This window comes from Anolis carolinensis, chromosome 1 (assembly GCF_035594765.1).
Source record: "Anolis carolinensis isolate JA03-04 chromosome 1, rAnoCar3.1.pri, whole genome shotgun sequence".
NCBI classification, from domain to species: domain Eukaryota; kingdom Metazoa; phylum Chordata; class Lepidosauria; order Squamata; family Dactyloidae; genus Anolis; species Anolis carolinensis.
In genome coordinates this window covers 263,584,620-263,591,855 of record NC_085841.1, presented here as the reverse complement: position 1 = coordinate 263,591,855, position 7,236 = coordinate 263,584,620, and positions in this window count along the sequence as shown.

Genomic DNA, 7,236 nt, shown 5'->3' with positions numbered 1-7,236 from the left:
TGCCACTTGGGCTCCTTTCCTTCTCCTTCAGCTTCTCCTTCCTCCCTTCCTTAGGCTGTAAGTTGTATTTTTAATGATTTATAATATTATTTTAGAGTTTATTGAAAAACCGCAAAATAGCGAATCTGCAAAAAAGCGAACCGTGAAAGTAGTGAGGGAACATTGTATATTAAGGAGAGTGCAGCAGGCTAGTGCAAGATTTACTTGTGGTAGAAACTGCAGTAACTATTATAGGTGTTCTTGGAAGGCAAAAAAGAAAACTTAACATTTCTTGTTTCAGGAAATCCATCTTAAAATAGGAAAGAAGATGGCCTATACTTGATTATAAAAGCTCCTAAATGTTGCTGGGTAAAAACAGCAATTTGTGGGTTGGAGTCCCATGGATGTGTCTTTCCCAGGCAAAGGGAACAATGGGATTAACTTCTTGAAAAAGTGGAAAGTGACCTCAATAAGTAAGAAGAAAGCAAAAGGCTTAAGTACATAGCCCAAAGAAAGATAGATGCGAAGGGCAGGCATTGTCTAGACTCTCACCAATCACTTTATACTAGTGTCAGTGACTCTTTGCTTCCCACACAAGGCACGTTTCTTTTCTCCTTGAATAATAGCAGACGCCCATGGCTCAAGCCGACAGCAGCCATGGACCACTGGTGCAGATTAATGGCAGAATCCCCAAACTTCATAGAGAAGTGTTTTTAGACAACAAACGTAGCTTTCTCTGACACTTTTTAAATATAGTACCCATTTTTACAAGCAATTAAACAATGCCTCTATCCCAAACCTCTCCCCCATCATACAATATCTTATGAAGCATCACATACAAACCAAACATAGGCAAAGTGCTCTTTAAATCTCCCTTCACCAATAAGAACAGGAACACAGATTATGGAACTGAACAAGCGAGGTGCCCAACATCTTATAGGCCAGGCAAAAAAATAAGAGTTCCATGAAGTTTGAAGGACACCTTTCTGATGAAATATGTAGCTATAAATATAGTTTATCTCCTCTTCTCTAGAGCAAATTACGTTCAGCACCTATGTGTTCATATGTATCTGCAACATCTCATGTAAGTGTTGATCTTGTTAATAGCAATGGATGCACAATGGGGAGATTGCACTTTACACATTAAATACTGGCATCCTTTCATACTACAAAGTTGTAGTACTATGATTTCACTTTAACTGCCATGGCAACATGCTACAGAAACCTGGGGCTTGCAGTTAGGTCAGCAGCACTAGAGCAGCTCTCTGATGGAGGATCTGAAATGGCCCTCTCGCAGCTGTGTCCAGTTCTAGTCACCATAATTAAAGAAATATCCAGAGAAGGACAACCAAGACAGCCAAAGTTCTGGAAACCAAGCCTTATGCTGACAGATTTAGTGAGCTGGATATGTTTAGCTTGGAGAAGAGAAGTTTGACAGATACATTATGGCAATCCTTAAATATCTAATGGGATATATCATGTAGATGGGAAGGCCAAGAGCTCGAACACTGTTTCCATCCTAAATACCATGGTGTCACCTTAGACCGAACACTAACATATAGGAAACACTGCATGAACACCAAGCACAAAGTAGCTGCACGTAATAACATCCTGCGGAAACTGACTGGCAGCGCATGGGGAGCAGACCCACAAGTAATAAGAACATCAGCCCTGGCCTTGTCTTTCTCAACTGCAGAGTATGCCTGTCCTGTTTGGCACAAGTCTGCCCATGCAAAGCAAGTGGACATAGCACTGAATGAAACATGCAGAATCATCACGGGATGCCTTAAACCTACACCTGTTGATAAACTCTACAAGTTAGCTGGCATTGCCCCTCCTGACGTGCGACGGGAAGTTGCTGCTAACGGTGAGAGAGAAAAGGTCGAACATTGTGAAAGCCACTCACTGCATGACTACCAGCCTCCTCCCACCAGACACAAATCAAGGAAGGGCTTCATGAGAACCACCACTCCTCTTGATGTTCCTCCAGCAACAGCAAGGGTGTCCCTCTGGGCAGCTAAACCTGGCAATTCTAACTGGATGGCCCCCCAAGAGGGTCTTTCTCCAGGGGCAAACCAAGAATGGGCAACTTGGAAGTCCCTGAACAGACTCAGAAGTGGAGTGGGCAGATCAAAAGACAACTTGGCAAGGTGGCACTACCTGGAGGAATCCTCCACCTTGTGTGACTGTGGAGCTGAACAAACAACTCAGCATATGTATGCTTGCCCACAATACCCTGCCTCATGTACGGAGGAGGAGTTGTTTAAAGCTACAGACAATGCGGTTGCTGTTGCCCGCTTTTGGTCCAAAACTATTTAGTTGCTTGTGATTTCTTTTTTTTTTAATTTCCATTATTTGAAATGTATTTGTTGTACAATGCTTTTGACACGAAATAATAAATAAATAAATAAATAAATAAATAAATAAATAAATATCATGTAGAAAAAAAGCTTGCTTTTTCTTTCTCCAGAAACTAGAATGCAAACCAATGTGCTCAAATTACTAGAAATTACCAAAATGTTAGGGCAAACCTTTTTATTATAAGGGCAGCTTGCCTCAAAGTCTGGTGGGCTCTCCAATGCAGAAGTTCAGTAAACAGAGGTTGGATGGGCATATTTCCGTAGGGCTTTGTTTGTGTATTCTGGCATAGCAGTATTGGACTAGATACCTTTGTCATTCCTTTTAACTCTATAACTCTATGAACTGCAAATCCCAGGATTCCATAGGATAGAACCATGTCAATTAAAATGAAATCAAACTGCTATAAGTGTATAGTACGAAAGGGCCCAAGTAAAAACTTCCCTCAAAAACCATAGGCTATGATAAATGCATGGATAAATTAGATACCTGGCTGTGCAATACTAAATGGAAAAAATGATTAGGTCACTAAATGAACCTCAGATTGCCAGTTAGGGTTTTAGTATATAGAATCACAGAGAATCAAAGACAGTGATTAATATAGATGTGCCAGGGAATGGGGTAGGCACTAAATGTTTTGCAGATCATGTTGAAGACCTAGATACAATGGGGCAAAGTCAAAATGCAAATTGCAACATAAGGAATAGACTGGTCAACATAAGTTATGGAATGGAGAACATAGGGTGAGGGCGGGAGTAAGAAAAAGAATAAAGTGATACAGGTGTTTCAGTGAAAAAAGGAATGATCTAAGGAAGATCTTTTCCAAAAGTAACCTATAATTTTGTCAAAAAGGTTCATATTCAAGGGCTACACAGGGTGTCGTTCACAAAATAATTGTGAGAACATTATAGCTTTTAAAGAGTGAAATGCATCAGTTAAGTCTTAAGGATGCTGCTAGATTCCTCTCATTCTTTTTCCTCTTATACTGAAAAAGACGAACACAACTATCTCCTTGAAAGCTGACGTGCTGTTTTTATGGTGACTCCTGGATCATTTCTGAATGCAGTTCCTTACCCTTAAATTCCCGCATGGCCACGAGCTTGAAGGAAATCCTACTCCCACATCAAACTTCCCACCCACTTTGACCATCAGTAATAGCGCTCTCTCCCTGAGATGAGATGAATGGTGCAAAAGAAAGAGGCTGCATTGATAGTTCCCTATCTTGGAAATCCACCCTCAGGATTCGAAGCTCATCTCATGTCTACTATGCCATCTTTTATGGAATGGATGAAGGCTTTCTTATTCAGCCAAGTTTTTTATCCATTTCTAAATTGTTTAATTCCATCCCTTAATTGCTTTTATTTCATTTCATTATACTATTTGTTATTCTGGTTTTGGAAAAGTTAGATTCCAAAACTTTGATTTGAACCCCTGAAGTTTGAGGGAATTATTATGCTCCCCTGGATTCATTGGAAAGGAGAGATAGCACTATTCAGAAAGCATTGCTGACTGATCAGTGCTACAGAATTGCAATCAATCAATCCAAACATGTAATAAGGATTTTCCAGGAAATATCTAAGCCTCTAGTCCTATACACTTACCTAGGATAAGTTTTTATTGTATTTAACTGCACATATTAGAATATACAGGTATGGTATTCATTTGGAAACCTAAATATAATTACATTTTATGTGCAACAATCTTTCCGAACTTTGTGTCTTTTAAATGTGGTTGTAATACAACTCCCATAATCTTCAGCCAATTATAAGAATGGTAATAATAATAACTGTATTTTTATATCCCGCCACCATCTCCCCAAAGAGACTCAGGGTGGCTTACAAATGGGACCAAGCCCAGTAATAATAAAGTTAACCAAGTAAAAGCACATTTTAAAATGCAATAAACATATGACAATCTAATTAAACAATTAAAACAGTAAAGTATAAAAACATCATTAAAATAAATCAGAGACAATCTCAATAACCAGAACCAGGACTAGAGTGGGCATATCAAAATTAGAGAGGACATCAGATTGAGAATACTCTAAGACAAAGTTCTGGCTAAAGACCAAAAAAGTTGCAATTTTGGACTACAATTCCAAAATCCCCCCAACCAGCACAACCAGTGGCCATGTTGACTGGAGAATTGTGGGAGTTGTAGTCCAAGAAAAAGATAGTTTCCAAGCTGTAAACTTTTGCCAGACTTTAAAAAAGAAAAGAAAATAGCACTGAGAAAAAATGTTTAAGTAATATGAAACAAATAATTACATTGCAGTCCAATTTAAGTCCATCCCAGCCTTTGAGAGAAAAGTACGACATCTTGGAAAAAGAAGTAGACAAAGGCCCAGAGAGTACTGTGTCTATTTCTAGTTGTGCTATTCATACCTCAAGTGTGGTATCACACTGCCATATTAGTATGTGCTATTGATTTCTTTTTAATACTCTGAAATGCCCTAGTAATGAACTCAGCAGTCCCCATAATGATTTCATATCATGAAATGTTATGTACTTTGCTCATAACAAAGTAACAGTGGTCCCAAAAATAGCAAACCTCATAATAAAATGTTATTGGAGTTCTTGAATTTCAATATAAAAAGGACTCCGCCATACTCAAGAGCTTACAAGAAACAAACGCTTACTTAAAGGAGTCATACTAAAGTCATGACATTGACAGAATTACAGAGGCACTAGGAGACATTACTTTGAAAAGAGGCTGAGCACTACAGGCATCCCTCCTACACAGATATGTATGTACATGCCCCAATGTTGCCTGCTAACTTATGGCAACCTCATGAATTTCATAGGGTTTGCTTGTTGTTGTTATTGTTGTTGTTTATTCGTTCAATCGCTTCCGACTCTTTGTGACCTCATGGACCAGCCCACACCAGATCTCCCTGTTGGCCATGGCCACTCACAGCTCCTTCAAGGTCAGGCCAGTCCCTTCAAGGATACCATCCATCCATCTTGCCCATGGTCGGCCCCTCTTCCTTTTTCCTTCCATTTTTTGCTTAGGCAAGGAGTATTCAGATGTGGTTTTGCCACAGACTTCTTCTGGAATGTTTGGGATCAGGTGACTAAAAGTTCCTCAAGGTGCCTCCCTTTCCAAAAGTTGTTAGCTTTGTGTGTCTTCAAGTCAGCTGTTGACTTATGATGACTCCATGAACTTCATAAGGTTTTTGTTAGCAAGAACTTCTTGAAAACAGCCCCCTATCTAAGCACTAACTAGGGCTGCCTTTGATTACCTTTCAAGCTCAGAAAAGGACCTGGTATCTTCTGAAGATTTAGAACTGTTTTGGTTGCTAGCTGAGAAAAAGAAGAGGCAAACCCAAGAGACTCTCGTAGAGGCAAAATACAGTATAGAACTACTAAGACAAAAATGGGGCCAAGTTGTAAGTTGCCCACACAGAGTTCATACCTTTCACAGAAAAGAATCCAAAGCTAGAAAGGACACATGCATTAAACTTTCCGGATCCCTACATTGCTTTTGCTCATTCTTCTGTTCTGATTCCTCTGAGATTAAAACTTATCCTGTTCACTAAAACTAGGTAGATGGAACTCCTGCCTGTTCTTGCTCACTTCTTTTGAGCTTTAAACAGATATTTGTGTTGACAGTTGTGTTGACAGTGAGAAAAGGCAGAATAGTTTGAGCACAAGATTCCCCCCTATAAGCAGGTTTGGTTTTCTTGTCTTGTCTTTAGGGAAACCATGCCATGCATTTCCACCTGAGATTCCCCATCAGGGAATGGCAGTCATATTTCACCTGCCCCATGAGCATTGTTAGAATTCACTTATTGAAGAGATTTTTCAGTTCCTTTTTCAAAAAATATTTCACACACACCCCTACTGGTAGTTCAGCTCAAAACACTATGCATTTTGTTTAGCATTGTGCTAAACAATTAAACTACCAGCTCAATCAGCCAATCAAAATTGTCAAAACAGAATATATTATGCCAAATAAGCTTTTGTTTCATTAGTCCATATAAGTGCCTTCAAGATGCCTGTCGAGTTATAGGTAAAGGTAAAGGTTATCCCTGACGTTACGTCCAGTCATGTCTGACTCTGGGGGTTGGTGCTCATCTCCATTTCTAAGCCAAAGAGCCGGCGTTGTCCGTAGACACCTCCAAGGTCATGTGGCTGGCATGACTGCATGGAGCGCTGTTACCTTCCCGCCGGAGCGGTACCTATTGAGCTACTCACATTGGCATGTTTTCAAACTGCTAGGTTGGCAGGAGCTGGAGCTAACAGCGACCTCTCACGCTGCTCCCGGGGGTGGAACTGGGACCTTTCAGTCTCCAGCTCAGTGCTTTAACGCATTTCGCCACCGGGGCTCCTGTCAAGTTATAGAGATACCATGAATTTCATAGGGCTTTCTTAGGCAAGAAATACTCATTTGCTTCCGCTGAGATATAACCAACAGTATCTGATATTCAATGGAAATGCCCCATCCTGCTAAGCTTACAAGATCAAATAATGGTGCATTGAGAGTGTAGTGTAAGCATTGTTCTGCTTTATTATGAAACTGGATGCAGCATTTACTTTTTGTACAAAGAAACAAGATTAAAATCCTAAAAATTCTGAAGAATTGCATGATCTGAGAGTAGATGCCACTTGATGGATATGGTTTCTGGAATCCTGCCTGTACTTGCACCACAGAATTACAGCAGGTTAGTGCTGCTGGATTTAATGCAAATCCTTACTTTGGGGGTTCTAGGGTTGTTGTATGTCTTTCGGGCTGTGTGGTCATGTTCCAGAAGTATTCTCTCCTGATGTTTCGCCCACATCCGTGGCAGGCATCCTCAGAGGTTGTGAGGTATATGAGAAAAAGATATACCTCACAACCTCTGAGAATGCCTGCCATAGATGTGGGCAAAACGTCAGGAGACAATACTTCTGGAACATG